The sequence below is a fragment of the Cydia splendana genome, chromosome 18 (genome assembly GCF_910591565.1).
Source record: "Cydia splendana chromosome 18, ilCydSple1.2, whole genome shotgun sequence".
NCBI classification, from domain to species: domain Eukaryota; kingdom Metazoa; phylum Arthropoda; class Insecta; order Lepidoptera; family Tortricidae; genus Cydia; species Cydia splendana.
Window position 1 is genome coordinate 4,905,523 of NC_085977.1, and position 18,127 is coordinate 4,923,649.

The 18,127-nt window shown below is 37.0% G+C and overlaps 1 protein-coding gene and 2 long non-coding RNA genes across 3 annotated transcripts in view; 1 reads left to right on the forward strand and 2 right to left on the reverse strand.

Annotated features, from left to right (window-relative positions):
- Positions 1–6,569, forward strand: part of LOC134799423 (probable glucosamine 6-phosphate N-acetyltransferase) — a 70,475-nt gene extending 63,906 nt beyond the window's left edge. The window contains exon 7 of the mRNA XM_063771826.1: positions 6,560–6,569. The gene's annotated coding sequence lies outside the window, so the exon portion shown is untranslated. The remainder of the gene's footprint in view (positions 1–6,559) is intronic.
- LOC134799431 (uncharacterized) overlaps positions 1–18,127 on the reverse strand; it is a 105,052-nt gene that overhangs the window by 54,014 nt on the left and 32,911 nt on the right. The window lies entirely within an intron of this gene.
- On the reverse strand, positions 2,200–3,822 carry LOC134799204 (uncharacterized). Its single transcript, XR_010145356.1, has 3 exons — positions 3,516–3,822; positions 3,050–3,124; positions 2,200–2,292 (listed from the first exon to the last, which is right to left on the reverse strand). It is a non-coding gene; the product is annotated as an uncharacterized LOC134799204 (long non-coding RNA).

Here is an 18,127-nt window from a genome sequence, read left to right on the forward strand (position 1 = left end):
TTTCGGAAATAATAGTTTAGAAAGAAAAAAAAAGGTTTTTCCTTCTAGCTTTTGAACCACCTGTCCAAAAAATATGAAAAAAATCTTGAAAATAGTGCTTAAAAAACTCAATCAAATAAAATTAAAACAAACTTGATCAGTTAAGCCGTTTATGAGTTATCGCTAAAAGTCTTCCCTTCTTATTTTAATTAAAAGCCTGGCAACCCTATACCATTGTATTTGCAATAAAATTACCATCATTTTGATGTATAATTCAAGCGTCAGACAGATGAGTGCAATTATAGATATAAAATCACCTCTTTAAACACGGCAACCACATAATAGTGACCGGAAAAAGATAGGCAACGTAGATGATTTATGTTGTACAAGTTGTATACTTTCCATTGAAACTTATTTCGTTCGTCAGACAAATCGCTGAAATTTGCCTAAAAAATTTTTTTTCAAAAATTTATTAAAAATAGCCTTGACCATATTTCTTTAGGCAACCCTATTTATTTATGTTCTGGAACATATTTTCTTTCATATTTTCATAGTTTCATCCGCCAGACAGATTAGTGAAGGTCGACCATATATGTGGGATCTTAGACCATTAGGAGCCTAAATGGCTCAACAATTACAAAGCGTGACTGTACTTACTTCAGGGCCTGGGGCCTAGGGCGATCAAGACTGCAAATTCGCCACTGGGCATGGAAAGGCAATTAATAAAATAAAAAACCGGGCAAGTGCGAGTCGGACTCGCGCACGAAGGGTTCCGTACCATAATGCAAAAAAAAACGAAAAAAAAAGCAAAAAAAAACGGTCACCCATCCAAGTACTGACCACTCCCGACGTTGCTTAACTTTGGTCAAAAATCACGTTTGTTGTATGGAAGCCCCATTTAAATCTTTATTTTATTCTGTTTTTAGTATTTGTTGTTATAGCGGCAACAGAAATACATCATCTGTGAAAATTTCAACTGTCTAGCTATTACGGTTCGTGAGATACAGCCTGGTGACAGACAGACGGACGGACAGACGGACGGACGGACGGACGGAAGGACGGACGGACGGACAGCGAAGTCTTAGTAATAGATAGGGTCCCGTTTTACCCTTTGGGTACGGAAGCCTAAAAAGTTCCTAGTGTTCAGAATTACACATAATAAAAGCAGTTTGAAAAAATATTTAATAATGTCATTTTTGCATTACCTAGCAGAACCATTAAAATAAAAACCAACATCTCGGTTTTCTTTGTGTAATTTTGAATTTTGAACACTATTATGTTATATTTGGAATAATACAAATAAACCAGTTTTCATCGTTTATTTATTTCGACGACGACGGCGGGGGGGCGTATGTTTTCACTGTTTTCAGCGGCTAGTTTTCTTTTTCTTGGTGGCGCAGATGTTTTCTTCCTCTCTTTCTCATGAATGGCTTCTTTTATGTAGGCTGGGTCTCTAATATGATATGATCTGAACTGATTTTAATCCGCAATTGAGAGGGCCATGAGATGATATTTCTTGCAACTTGTCAAAGAACTGGTCCACATTTGCAATCCTCCTGCCATATTTTGGTTCATGGCCACTGAAATTATAGAAAATTATTAATAAAAAAGCAACACATTAATTAAACCTACCTTATAGAAATAAACTTATAGAAATATTTCATACAAATACAGTTTCACATGTATATTGCTTCACTGGGAGAAGGGAGTCAAGGCACATCTTAAGCCCCGTCTCCATATCGTGATATGGAGAGGAGGCTTTAGAGATCACAAAAACTTAAAGGTTCTCACCGGCCATATTCTATATAGAGTGAGGAAGAAAAATGTACTAAGTAGTTTGTAAGTAATAGGTTCCCTTTTTTCAGAGAAGGTTACAAAATCAAAGCCAAGTCAAATCCTTTATAATTTCAGGATTTTCTACACAGCACAGAACTTGGGACCCATATAGATCTCAATTATTTTGTCGGCGAGTTAAAAACGACAGTCATATTTTTAATATTGGACTTGGCTCTCATTTCACATTTATGTTATTGTTGGGATACAATTATTCACTTATTTTGAACCATTTAAATATATCTAAAGACCCATACGGGCATTACACTAAGAATGGTGCTGTTCAGCGGTGTCACTCACAAATTATCGCCCATGTAAGGCCAGTCTTTAGATATATGTCAATGTTTTGAACCCATGTAATAAATATAAAATAAAATCTTTACTTACTGTTCAGGGCCAGTAGGTATATTTTCATGTGTTATATTAAAATCATTTCCTTCAGTGTCTTCACTCAAATAGTCTACATAAGCAGAAAAAGATCTGTAACAATGAAAAATATAAACAAGCCGTAATCAAACAAGTAACCATCATGCTCCATTATGTGTCCGACTCCATGTATGACAAACCAAAACATGTTTGTAATTTGACTTATTTACAATTTCCTGCTTAAAACAAGTCAACTCAATTAAATTACAGATAGATATTGGGACTGAAGGTATTTACATAGCCACCAGACACGGACCTATTTCACAAAATCATTTACTTGTATTACTTAAAACAAACTGCTTAGGGCCGGTACAGACGGACTGCAACACAACTGCAACTTGTATGGAAACTGCATGCTGACATTGCATTTGGCGTGCAGTTCATACACAAATTGCAGTTAGGTTGCAGTCCATCTGTATCTGCCTTACAGAAATTTTTAACTGCTGACCGACTTATTGACTACACACTATGGTACCTAATGCAATTTATTATCATTTGTAAGTAACAACAGAAGAAACGCACTGAAAACTTCAAATATGAACATATTACGGTTCATGACATACTGCTTTCATTCACATGGACAGATGGACAGACAAAATAGACAGCGGAGGCTTACTAGTATGGTTCCAATTGTATCCATGCTGTAAGGAATTTGTTAAATATTGACATGTGGGTAAGGTATGATGATCTGCGGGTACCACCAGTTTGGTTCTAGCTAGCAAGCCAGCATAAAAGCAGGCTAAGCTGGCTGTGAGGTAAAATTAAACATAAGTACCTACTTAATATTATTACTCATCCAAATAAAACTTACGGTTCAGGTTGATTTGTGGTTTCTTTAGCAGATTGACACACTTCACTGTCAATTTGGTCATGTGGATCAGGTGGCCTGGAAGAAGAATAAAGTGTAGTTGAGCTATACTATAAAGATTCCATGCAATTAACGAGATCATTAGATTCTTATTTCGTTAGGCAAGACATAAGGATGACAAGGAAATTCTTCTTTTGTACCTTGTTATTGATCAGTAAACGTCAAACTTCTATGAAAATATGACGTAATTATAAATAGCACTTGCACTAGTTGCACTGCGTTGGCTATGAAAATCGCTGCAGACTTTTTTTGGTCTAATTCTATGAAACGTGGCCTGCTAGACTAAACCCCTAGTATGCGGCCTGTTAAAACTGATCATTGAAAGTAACCTTGATAATCAAAACAATACTCTCACGCACGGATCCATGTCACGAGAGGTAAAAGTATGTTATTGTAGGTAGGTACTTACTGTGCAGCAGCTTTGTAACGACATTCCGGAGCATGTTTGCTTTCGTTTTCGCTTCAATCTCACTGATGCACTAGATTTTCGTCCCTTCTTGTTCCCCATTCTAAGGGATTTTCAAACATAAAGTACGTACGCACACGTGCGTTAGTACGAAACGACTTGCATCACACAAAACACTAAGTTCAATAACAAATAACAACAAGTAACAGGAATAAAACAATAAGGAATACACGCTAACTCATACGGAATCGTGGAACGATAGACAACACAATGTCAAGCAAGATTGACAAGTTTTCTCAATATCCAAACAACAAACAGCGAACCAGTCTGGCAACAGTGCAAAGCGCTCGTGGCGATTTCGAACAATCACAGTACACTAAGAACAGTAGTGAATCTAAGGCCGCTCGGCAAGTTATTTGCCTACTCTTGCGTTGGCGCTTAGGGTTGTCGCTTTTATTTTTAGTTAAATATATTTGCGTATTATGAGTAGCACTACGTTTCTATTTATTATAATATAATGAAATGTTCTATCAATTCATAAATGAAGTATAAATAAAACGCTTTTTAAATATTAACATTAGGAAATGGCAGTTATTAAAAAAATTATAAATTCGATACAGAAAAATATTCCTCCGGTTTCTGCATGTTCGGAACGCTTTATTGTTAGCGGTTAAAGTGAATTCTCATCCTTACGTATAACTTTAATAGTAAAAAGGTTTTAGGGAAGCATGGGCAAGTAGGTATTATGAAGAATGACAAGTCCGGGTTTGAGGAGTCTTTATTGAGACACTATATTTTTTTTCTACTGTACGACTGTAATTTTTGAATTAAGATTTCTTATACCAAACTGCAAATGGGTATTTTTAATGTACGGGCTCCCAACTCAACTATAATATTCATTTCGATACAGTTTAGTCAACTATAATGAAAATGACCAATCACAGCTCGCCGCGGTGAAGAGGACGAAACAAAACCATAGCTCAAATTAATTATTTATTTTAGGTTGTATAGTAGAAACAATTGGTTCATAAATCAGAAACGCGCATGTGATACCCTTAATATAGCAACATCCATAGACTACGAAAACCACTTAGTGTTGCTTGTTAGTCTCCATAGGCTACGGTGGCCAAAATCGAGAAAACAACTTTTTTGTTGATTCGTAGAAAAAGTATTGTATACAATAGTGATATAATCAAGCTTTTCAATCTAGTACCTTACTTATACTATTGCCTCTGTTCATAGTCATGATCAAAAAAATTAAGGCGTACCGTCAGAGCAGACAAATGCGAGCGGGCGGGTAGCGTACTCGAATGCGCGCGATCACAGTCGCGGTACGGCCCACACTGCCGCCACCGTATTCCCCCGTATATTATGCTAATGTGTGCGTGGCAGCGCGTGCGTACACGGCGCCCGGCGCGCACGCACACATTCAAGCCGGCAGCGGCACATTTCTATGAAGATTCACTACTGTTCTTATACTGTGGAACAATGCACGAACTTGCAACGTCGCTTTCTTTGCTACAAAATGCTTTATCTAGAATCTAAAACTTTTTAAAATCAAAGTATGTTCAAATCCATGTAATTTACTAAATTAATTTAGATCATTTTTTATTTTATTTTTGAATAATTTAAGCATTATATTAGATTTTTCTTTAAAAGAGTACACTCTATTCTATGTCATGGTATAGATTCGTGTAATAATTTTATCCTTACGCTACAAAAGCGCCTGCGCAATATGACAGAGCAATCGTAGTCCGACGAATAATCGTAGGCACTAGGTGGTTTTGGGTCTACAACCCCTATTACAACTATTTGGAAGAAAACTGTTATACTAGAAAATAGACAAAGGTCTTACAAGTAAGTTAAAAAAAAATGCTGTCGTAAAATTCTGTCCGGATGGAATAAAATGCATATAAGTATTTATTAAAACTAGTTATGAAATGTACTTTCTAGACTTCATTATAACAGACAGACACATAACGATTACAATATCCAATACTTGAGTGTATTTTCGACAGGAATAATCACTTTCCAGACCTCCATATGCCATAATATGACCAAACTATTTCGACAAAGACACCTCTTTTTTACGGTTTTGCCCACCCCTTCACCCAGGAATGGAATAGATGTTACGGCCGGCGGCCGTGATGCGGTCCGCCCTGTCCACGCAAACCAGGCCCCAATTTCACCACGGTGACAGGTGCGACAATTGTAAAATCACTGTTGCTGACGTCACAGGCATCCATGGGCTACGGTTACCACTTACCATCGGGCGGGCCGTATTCCTGTTTGCCACGATCATTGTTTTATTTAAAAAAACTTTATTATATCGGAAAAAAACAGATATTTCTTGACAATTGTCAAGATTTAGAAGAATTGTAGGTAATTCTTAACAGGTAATGAGTTATATGTCGGAATTTCGTGACAATTGTAGTGTTTCTTGCAGGCGCGGATCCACCGTTGTGGGCACGGTGGGCATGCCCACAACCCTGATAGGGTGCCCTGTTGATTCCCCGAGTAGAATTACACCGATTTTTGTTTCGCAGACGCCTTGGCAGAGACACATTTGGCAGAATTTCATTAGTTATACGCAGAGTAGTCAGTTAATCGATACCTACGTAGATTTACTTTTCGTAGAGTGATCGTTTGGTGAACGTCAAAATTGCCCGAGTAAATTAACCATTGGCCGAAACACGTTACGGTGCCTTAAATAGAACTCCTACTTAGTTAAATAGAACTCCTAGCTGTCATAAGTATTTATATCAGCTGACAACTCAAATTATTTGTGATACAGAATAAACAGCAATTTTTTAAATTGTTAAATTATGGAGTCTTAAATTTATACATTCAGAAATTTTTGTACAATTTCTTAAAATAATTCCTGCTTTTAACTGTCTGTCATAGGAGTTTTAGAGCGCATGGGTATGGAAAGGGCTCCATAGACCTTACAAAAAATCGTATGTCATATTTGGTAAACTTTTGGACTTGATATTGTCTCCAGGGTCTACAAAGACCTCGTAATCATCGTTTAGTACGCAAAGCTTTAGACGAATAAAGCTTGATTTTTCGTTAGTCAGGGTGTCCATAGGTACACTACTCTACCTCCTTTTTATGAACCATATACTATTTAGTATTTAGGTATCAATTAAACATCTGGCAAAATGCGAAAACTGTAGAAAACAACAATGAAACCTTGAAGCTTATTTTGTGATTATTTACACACTTGTATCATTTACCGAATTCACAAAACACATTTATATTACGAGGATAAAAATTTAGCTATTGGCATAATTTTTTTTAAGAGTCGAAAAAAAAATCTCCCTACATTTATAAATATAAATGAGTCATGGTTGTATTCTATGTATTTAAGTATTTATATATTATATATATCGTCGTTGTCTGAGTACCCACAACACAAGCCTTCTTGAGCTTACCGTGGGGCTTAGTCATTTGTGTAAAAATGTCCTATAATATTTATTTATAGAAAGAAAAAAAAACAAAAAAAAACGGTGAATAACGGATTGTTAGTAATATAAGAAAATGCATTTTTTTAAGTTCACGATGGTAGTGTATCGTTATTAGTTCTTTAAATACCGGCAGTGTCCACAGGTAAAACCGTCCACAGTACTTATACTTATTTATATGTAGTGTGATTGAGTGCCACTTGACAAAAACTTGAAAAAAAGTTATAAGTAAAACGTTACCTACTCGACTAAAGGTTGCTTGATGAAAAGATTACTCCGCCAAATGTAATTCTTCTAATAATTGGTCTGCTAATTTACACAGAAGCGAACTGAATGATATGTGAATCAAGAGTCTACCAAAAGTTAGTCGACCAAAAGTTGCATCTACGAATAATTGACTCTGCGAAACGATTTTCGGCGAAACGTTGTCAAGCGAATCGACAATGTGCTATAAATTGTGTAATTGTTGTGCTATAAATTGGTCGGGTAATCATTAGGGTAGGTACCCCAGCTGAATACAGAGCCCTAATTATTTGCAAGAATATAGATTATTTACTTACAGGGGCAATTATTTCTAGCTTAATGCCAGCTTTTAATTTACAGCCGAAGAAGTTTTTTAGCGTAGTTATATATCTAAGTGTGTATGGACTGAAATAAATCGCTTGCGATCCCTCTGCGAATTTATTGGTCGGGGAATCATCAGGTACCCTCGACTCGCACTTGACCGATTTTGGAGTGGCTGTGACCACAACCTTTTTAGAGGGCTGGATCCGCGCCTGGTTTCTTGTGACAATTGTCATAAACTTAGCAAGAGAAATATCTGTTTTTTCCGATATAAAAGTTTTTTTTTAATAAAACAATGATGGTGGCAAACAGGAATACGGCCCGCCCGATGGTAAGCGGTAACCGTAGCCCAAGGATGCCTGTGACGTCAGCAACAGTGATGTTTTACAATTGTCGCACCTGTCACCGTGGTGAAATTGGAGCCAGTACCTAGTAATACTGCTGTAGTGACTATCCATCAGGTACCTATAGTAGCCGCAATACCAACTGGCGACTGAGGTCACTTGTCACTTTCACTCTTGGTTTGTCTTTACAAGGGTAAAGGAGATAGCATATTAGCATATATAATGACCTCAGTCGCCAATGGGGTTGGCAACTGTCAAAGGTTTGCCTAGATGGCGCCATCATAGCTTGCCCCTTTTTCTATGAGATTTGGCTTAAAGAGCTGGCATCCAGGGTATTAAAAAAACAAAAATTTGACACAATTCTAGGGATTGACGGGGCAAGCTATGATGGCGCCATCTGCTAAAAACTTCCACCGGCCAACCCCATTGGTATTGCGGTGAGTAGGTACCTATAGTCACTACGGCAGTGGTTTGCATCGTTTCTTTCAATCATGGCGTGTTCTCTAGTATTTACTGTTTTTTTTTCAACGTTGGAAAGTACGTAATAGAAAGCGGATACCGTAGCCTATGGCTGCTTGCAGCTAGGAAATAAAATCTCGATCTCGCGAGATCTCGAGCAAATTTTCGAGATCTCATTTTTGAGATACAGCCTGGTGACAGACGGACGGACGGACGGCGGAGTCTTAGTAAATAGGGTCCCGTTTTTACCCTTTGGGTACGGAATCCTAAAAAAGAAGAAAAACCATATCAAATTATTAAAACAGAATCGGCCTCTTATGACTCATTTAGATATTAGACCATGCGAACACTCGCATGCGAGTTTAGTTACCATGCGGTATTTGAATTTGATTGGTCGGCTGAATTGGATGTTATCTCAATAGTCCGCAACGTACATGGGCCATACAGAAAGCTTCTAGATTCTGTATATGATATGAGACGACTTATTTTTAGGGACCCTATTACTAAAACTCCGCTGTCCGTCCGTCCGTCCGTCCGTCGGTCACCACGCTGTATCTCACGAACCGTGATAGCTAGACAGTTGAAATTTTCACAGATGATGTATTTCTGTTGCCGCTATAACAACAAATACTAAAAACAGAATAAAATAAAGATTTAAGTGGGGCTCCCATACTACAAACGTGATTCTTGACCGAAGTTAAGCAACGTCGGGCGGGGTCAGTACTTGGATGTGAAATCATCCATAGATTTAATGCTCAGTAAAAGGGGTTTAGCACACAAACCACTGCTTCCAGTAATATTTCTTTTATTACAGCGACATACAGGATTAATTATAAGATTACAAAGGAACCAATCCAACATAACCTCGGGCAATCAAGCGCCGCCAAAATCTGACAGTTCTCCCTCAACAAACATGACCATAGATACAATAACCAAAAAGTATAAAGTCAGGTGCATACTACATGTGATTATTATCAGTATAAAGTAACATACAGGATATCAACTATTGTGATGCTTACAACTCGGCCGTCCTTTTATTTATAGTGAGTCCTCTCACTAAAAACAATTGTACATTAATAACAACAGCAATATATCATAACAACTTTATCGATATCAAACAAACATTCATAAGAACAGTTTTTGTAAACTTGACTGACTATAGACTTTTATTAGTCAATCACACAACCAATGACTAGTTGCATATATTAACCTTATTGAGAAATCAGTCTTCACACTTCACAATCTTCACATGCTATAACCTGAGATCATATAAACACTAAACAGTAATTTAATACAACCAGCACCTGGTAGCATTAATAGCCTTCTTTCAATAAACTTTCAATACATATGAACTAACTTACAGTCTTGGTCTGGTCTAGACATCTGCCAAAGTATAAGCCAACATTAACATTCACAATCTGCCCTCAAGGCCTGCTCTAAACAGTATGGCAAAGTATAAAACGTCATAAACAATGACAGTCTACCCTTATAAGGCCTGCTCTAAATAGTTTAGCAAAACATAATTCATCATAAACAATCACAGTATTAAGACCATTTAGGCCTGCTCTAAATAGTTTGGCAAAACATAATTCATCATAAACAATCACAGTATTAAGACCTGCTTTAAATGGTTTGCAAAACATAATTCATCAAAACAATCAGTCTGCCATTTAGGCCTGCTCTAAATAGTTTGGCAAAACATAATTCATCATAAACAATCACAGTATTAAGACCTGCTTTAAATGATTTGCAAAACATAATTCATCAAAACAATCAGTCTGCCATTTAGGCCTGCTCTAAATAGTTTGGCAAAGTATAATTTATCATAAACAATCACAGTCTGCCATTTAGGCTTACTCTATAGTTTGACAAAGTATAATTCATCATAAACATTCACAGTCTGCCCTTATGGCCTGCTCTAGATATCATTCCAAAGTATAAATTGTTATGGCCTGCTCTAGACTTGAGTTGTCTAGACAGTCTGCCATCACGGCCTGCTCTAGAAGACAGTCTGCTATCAAAGCCTGTTCTAGACAGTCTGCACATTCATACCTAATTAATTATTTTAATTAATTTGTTATGGCCTGCTCTAGAAGACAGGCTGTTATCAAAGCTTGCTCTAGACAGTCTGCACATTCATACCTAATTAATTATTTGAATTAATTTGTTATGGCCTGCTCTAGAAGACAGGCTGTTATCAAAGCTTGCTCTAGACAGTCTGCACATTCATACCTAATTAATTATTTGAATTAATTTGTTTTGGCCTGCTCTAGAAGACAGGCTGTTATCAAAGCTTGCTCTAGACAGTCTGCACATTCATACCTAATTAATTATTTTAATTAATTTGTTATGGCCTGCTCTAGAAGACAGGCTACTATCAAAGCCTGTTCTAGACAGTCTGCCTAAGTATAAATCATCATAAACAATCGACCTGCCCCAGACAGTCTGCCTTCAAGGCCTGCGCTGGACAGTTTGTCAAAGTATAAACTAATATGTATATATATTTATTTGGATCAGACAACAAGGGCCATATTACAAGAACCTAACTTTGCCAAAGCATAAACTAACATAATAAACAGTCATGGCCTGCTCTAGACAGTCTGCCATTACGGCCTGCACTAGACAGTCTGCCAAAACTCAACGGTTATATTCTAGATTCATAATATTAATATAATAGCAATCTTATCAGCTAAGAGTCCAAAACAACACCTGTAGATACTCTCGCTGGTCGCTGGATCAAGGATCAGATGCAGAAGGCAGTAATCTTGAACACGGCACGGTTCCTCGCTCTGTGGCCCTGTCCATCGGCAGCTTGGGCCCTGCCCACTTCTGGCAGCACCGTCTTAACAGTTTAACCTCCTTTACTTCAGTCAGCTCTTGCTGCGAAGCCCTCGCTCATTATCAACTTCATCCATTCAGCCAGGTTACCAGCGTTGTAACATAAAAAAAATAAAAACAAATGTTATAATTATTGGCAGTAGCAACGATCATTTTAGTCTCAGTCCTCGTCAACAATTTAATCATTGATTATACACATGGAACCAGTCAATCATTACCATCATCAATTAATCTTACTATAAACGTCATCTATATATCGTCATCAAAGTGGTCAGTCAAGCTTTATCGCCGACATTGTCATCGAAATCATCCAGCTCCGTTTTTATCATCGATATGGCCAGTTATTGACCCTGTCATAGTCATGGAGCAAACATTGTCGCCGACATCGACACTTACTTAACTAGTAGACATGTTCAGTCATATACCTACATCATCATCATTATTGGACCTCTGGTACCTAAGATCTTCCTTAGCGTTATAAATAAAGTATTTGTATTAGACACCTAATCATCGTTACTAAAATTGTAATTAGACGTCAATGTCGTCATGGATATCAATCATTATCTTCATCAAAAATCCTCAACATTAATAAAATAAAATAATAAATATTCATCAATTTATCAACTTTGAGAAGATTACATTCAAATCATGTTTTATTTTGTTGAATTTATATAAACAGATATTTATTCAATAACCTGATGGTCCTGATGTTTCGTCCTAAACTTCGTGCAACATTTCACCATAGTAATATTCAGCCACAGGGATGGTAAAAAACGCAACACTAAACCTCGGGGTCACATGCACCCGGAAAGAAAAGGCTCCAAATAGGTACAAGCATATACTACACCAAGTACACCGTAGCAAATACTAGCGTCATTACCCAACCTACTATATTATTGAAACTATTGGAAGTAATTACATTCCAATATATTTATACACCTTTTTTTTTAATAGTTAGAGCCAATCGGCTATGGCTGTAAAACTGCAACCATAAATGTTGTGTTTATGAATCATGGTTCACATGGTTAATATCACCAATCTATTTCTCTTGTCATCACTGTGTCTTCGTCATAAAATCATAAATGTACCATGTGTTAAACCTAACAATAAACCAAATTTTAAGGATACTTTCAAAGTTTAATGAATTGAAAAGAAATGTAAAATAAAAATTAACTCCAAGTTACTTCTACACAGCCTACTTTATAAGGCTTCTTTAAGGTGGTTCTCCTTATGCGAATTTCATACAATTTTATTGGTCAATTTTCTCTTAATACGTAGATTTACAGCACTTACAACCTTGATGTTTAGGTAGTGCATAATCGTCTGTCGTCGCCAAGTTAAAAATAATGACCAATTATTCAATATTTTTAATTAAAAACCATTTGAAAAATGCGAAGATTTTAGTTAAGCGCTTGTTTGTGTGAGTGATCTTTACACTATCCATGTAAAACAAGATGGCGAGATTCAGTTTAATAATAACCAACATAGATGTCACTTTAACACAGGTGACCTAACTAAGTAGTGTCTAATTTACTCAATAGATGGTAATAACGTAAGGGTATATAATTCACAAAATATGTTGTAATAGTTTAGCTTACAAACCATTTCCGTTAAAATTTGATCCCTACATTAGTACATGTAACTACCTAATCGGAGGTCAGGCCAGATTTGCTTTCTAAGGGTTTCTAGGAATTTTCGTTAATCAATTATCAGTTCAAAACTGGGATTGGTAGTAAGGTGATAATTTTTCAATGATTTTAAATAAAAATTATATATTCATAAATTATAAATGAATTTTCATTGATTTTACAAATTTATAAGATCATAACATTTATAATAAATTATTATTAAGTCCGCGAGAGTGTGAAGGGTACTTCTTCCATAGATAAGCTGTGCGTTTTTCTGCATACGTTTTTTTAAACTACCTACCTACCGCTCTATTTTTTTCCCGTTCACCGTAAATTAGACTATTGTACGCAAGAGTATTGTGGTTGTGGTTTACTCGCTGGATTTATTTATACGGACGCCTAAACTAAAACTCATTAACAGGCTTTTATTAGGTCGACCTGTATGTAACTAACTATGTACTTAATGGAATCTAAGGTAACTAATTTAACCATCTTCCAAGGATTGTAGCGTCATGAAAATTGGCAGCTGTATGTAGTTCTGATGACAATACAATAATATGGTACTGTCGAACTGATCTGATGATGGAGACAGGAGGTGGCCATAGGAACTCTCGACCTGTATGTAACTAACTATGTAATGGAATCTAAGGTAACTAATTTAACCATCTTCCAAGGATCGTAGCGTCATGAAAATTTACAGCTGTATGTAGTTCTGCGGGCTCAGCACGGTTCCATTTTTATCGACTATCACTATGCGCGTCCCTTTCGCACTTACATACTTGTTAGAACGTGACAGGCATGGTGACAAGGGATAAAAACACGACCGTGCTAAGCCGCCTGATGACAATACAATAATATGGTACTGTCGAACTGATCTGATGATGGAGACAGGAGGTGGCCATAGGAACTCTGTGATGAAACAACGCAACCTAATTGTGTTAGGGGTTTTTAGAATTTATAATGAGTATTAGTTGTCTGTCGTAAGAAAAGTATAGTCAGCGATAAAAGCTTGTACCAAAAATGAAATTTTTGCCATAAACTTATTTTACATTTTCGGTAAGTACCTAATACATGTCAAGTCATTACGGTAATTAGTTTCTACGTAAGCATTTTTTGTCTTCGGTACCTACCTGCTCTGCTATTATTATTATTATTTTAAAAAGTTTAAGAGAACATGTCGACATTCGTACTTTTTTGGAAAGCTGAGGAACTCATTTCTGTATTTTGTACGCAAAGTGTCATACTTTTTTTTAAAGTAATGCCTTAAAATGTTACAAAGTTTGGGGAAAATTACAAAAACATTGTGACTTCAAATCCTTTTTTTTTGAAAATTTTGGAAAGTTTTGGCAATCTTTTTTTATTTCACGTAATCAGTAGTTTATTGGCTATTAGGTGAATGTTTTTTTACGTCCAAATTTGAGTAGTTTTTTCACAATTACCACTTTTTAGTCGAAAGGCGGGTTTTGTAAACAAAAAACTAAAAACTCATATAACTTGAAAACCAATGAGTTTTGACCCCTGGTTGACTGGACTTAAATCATTGCAAATGACCCATAGAATAACCCCTTTCAAGGAATACGGCGAAGACTAAGACTCCGCTGTCCGTTTGATCGTCCGTCCGTCTTCCGTTGTCGTCCGACAGTTGAAATTTTCATACAAATTATGTATTTAATATTATAGGACATTTATAGGACATTTTTACACAAATTGACTAAGCCCCACGGTAAGCTCAAGAAGGCTTGTGTTGTGGGTACCTACTCAGACAACGATATATATAATATATAAATACTTAAATACGTAGAAAACAACCATGACTCAGGAACAAATATCTGTATCATCATACAAATAAATGCCCTTACCAGGATTCGAACCCGGGACCATCGGCTTCATAGGCAGGGTCACTACCCACTAGGCCAGACCACACCACCATTCCGGGTATTTCTGTTGCCGTTATAACAACAAATACTAAAAACAGAATATAATAAATACTTAAGTGGGTCCCATACAACAAACGTGATTCTTTTTCCGTTTTTTGCTTAAGGCCGGCGCCCCACTTCTGCGCACGCTACATCCACGGCCCACGTTTTAATACAAACCGTGGGCAAGCCCACGAAATTTTGTATATGGTCTAAGATCCCACATATATGGTCGACCTTCACCAATACGTCTGATGGATGAAACTTATATTTTATGAAAGAAAATATGTTCCAGAACATAAATAAATAGGGTTGCCTAAAGAAATATGGTCATGGCTATTTTTAATAAATTTTTGAAAAAACATTTTTTCGTCAAATTTCACCGATTTGTCTGACGATCGAGATAAGTTTCAATGGAAAGTATACAACTTGTACAACATAAATCAACTAGGTTGCCTATCTTTTTCCGATCACTATTATGTGGTTGCCGTGTTTAAAGAGGTGATTTTATATCGATAATTGCACTCATCTGTCTGAAGCTTGAAGTATACATCAAAATGATGGTAATTTTATTGCAAATAGAATGGTATAGGGTTGCCTGCAAAAATCCGGTCAAAAATAACTTGCTTAGTTAAGCCGTTTATGAGTTATCGCTAAAGTCTTCCCTTCTTATTTTATTTAAAATCCTGGCAACCCTTATTTGTGACCGGATTTTCGCAGGCAACCCTATACCATTGTATTTGCAATAAAATTGCCATCATTTTGATGTATAATTCAAGCGTCAGATAGATGAGTGCAATTATCGATATAAAATCACCTCTTTAAACACGGCAACCACATAATAGTGACCGGAAAAAGATAGGCAACCTAGTTTATTTATGTTGTACAAGTTGTATACTTTCCATTGAAACTTATTTCGTTCGTCAGACAAATCGGTGAAATTTGACGAAAAAAAATTTTTTTTCAAAAGTTTATTAAAAATAGCCTTGACCATATTTCTTTAGGCAACCCTATTTACGGGCCATCCATTAATTACGTCACACGAATTTCTAGGTTTTTTTACCCCTCCCCCCCTCCTTGTCACACTTGGTCACATTTGGCAAACCCCTCCCCCCTGGTGTGACGTCACATCAACGAAATCGGCAAATATTTATTTAATATTTTATCAAAATATTTTTGACAAAAGAAATATTAGTAATTTTATAACCCAAAACTGATTAAGAAATAAAATTAAACGAATAAAAACGATTATCGTTTCTAAGACTTGTTATTTAAATGTATATTGGCGTATAAAATAATTTAAATAAATTTTCGGTTACTGATGAAGTTAAAGTGACGTCACAAAGTTTGTGACTCCTCCCCCTTGTCACAACATGTCACATTTTCTTGACCCACTCCCTCCTCCTAAACGTGTGATGTAATTAATGGATGACCCCTTATTTATGTTCTGGAACATATTTTCTTTCATATTTTCATAGTTTCATCCGTCAGACAGGTTGGTGAAGGTCGACCATATATGTGGGATCTCCTACTAATAGGAACGTGGGTCGTGTACATAGCGTGCGCAGCAGTGGGGCGGCGGCCTAATGGTACGGAACCCTTCGTGCGCGAGTATAAATATGTATAGGAATATATAATATAATCGATAAACGTTTATGGTTTGTCACGATGTGTGACATTCGTATTTAATTCTTTATATTTTTTTGCACCTGGTCCTGTCCTGCAAACTGCATCATGCATATCCACTTCAGATTCTTTTTGACTAGGCTAGGCCGATCATCATTGTTTATTGTGTATTGCATTTCCATGTTGCTACATAAAGGTGTTACAATACAATTTCGAGTACAGTGACATGGACCCTGTAAGGGCACAGCAATTCTTATTCTAAAATAACAAATTAATTCTAGGCATGTCAAACAAATTAAAATAGGTAATAACAAACATTAAAATATATAATAATATGTACATACAGTCGACGTCAAAGATATGTTTACATGTTTGCACCTTACTCCCTTGTAATAAACCGAAAAATGTAAACATATCAAAGACGTCGACTGTACATAGAAAAATTCGCCCTTGCCGCCGTGACCTAGCAGAGGACGCTGGTTCGATTCCACCCCGGGGCACTGGAGGCCTTGGTCACTTTTTCTTAAGCCGCGTCTCGATATCGCGCGGCGGCCGCGCAAGCATTGTTCGACCGCGGCAAATCTGTATTTTGGCTCGCGAGCCATTTTTGGCACCATCTTGAATTATAGCGCGGCAGCCGCGCGCGGCAAGCAATCCGACGATCGACCAGTTTGTACTCAGGAACCATGGACGTACGTCGTCGTGCAGCTGCCGCTTTAATAATTATTTATCATATTGTTCACAAGAAACCAAAACGGAAAGTTCGATGGTGGTAACAACATGGTGGTAACTAGTGGGAATAACCTCCAAGTTACATATGAATGTAAAATTTCAGCTCAATCGGAAATCGGGAAGTAACAGGCCTATTCGGATTTCGAGATAATCACAAGATCTTGCAACGATTTAGAGATCAACTAGATCTACATTAGATATCGACTAGATGTGACTTGGATATCTAAGTCATAACTTGTCGAAATCGTTCAAGAGGACCTCCAGAATCGCGGAAACGTCAAAGGTCATTGGGCGTTTTTGACCCGCTTTATGAACTTTCCCGTACAGAGACCAAACTAGTTTTAAAATAGAGAATTTAATCTCACTTTTTTAAATATGTAATTTTTTTTATGTATCAACCGGCAGAAAAAAGTTATTCAACAGTATGTGTACGAGATAGTGTTAGGGTCAGTTGCACCAAACTGTTCGTACCGTTAAAGAGTTCGCTAATTTTTGATGTATGGAAAGTTTCATAGTAAGGCGCCGGGGCGCGCCGGCTGACGTTGATCAGTCTGTCAAATGTGGTTGGTGCAACTGGCCCTTAGTGTTGTGTGTTGTTATTGGAAGAAATAGTATTCAAAACTATTACTGCTCGTGTATACAAGGCCATCGCACTACCGTCGGAAGGGTTTAGGCGGAGTATGTCACTTTCTTACGAGGTCACTTTCGAGCTAGGTCACTTTCTGAGGACGTCACTGTCTGAGGACGTCACATTCTGGGTTTGTCACTTTCTGTGGTCGTCACATTCTGAGTACGTCACTTTCTGAGAACGCCACTTTCTGAAGACGTCACATTCGGAGTTCGTCACTTTCTGAGTACGTCACTTTTTTAGCATGCACGTGCACCGTGCGCCTGCACGAACAATGGATACCAGAAATTATATTAGCGGTACGGTATAAGGCCACTTTTATGTATGACATACAGAATGTTTTTTCAGTGACCATTGAAGGGAAATACGAATCTATAGACGATAACAGGAAACTGTCGTTGCCGTTTGGATTCAGA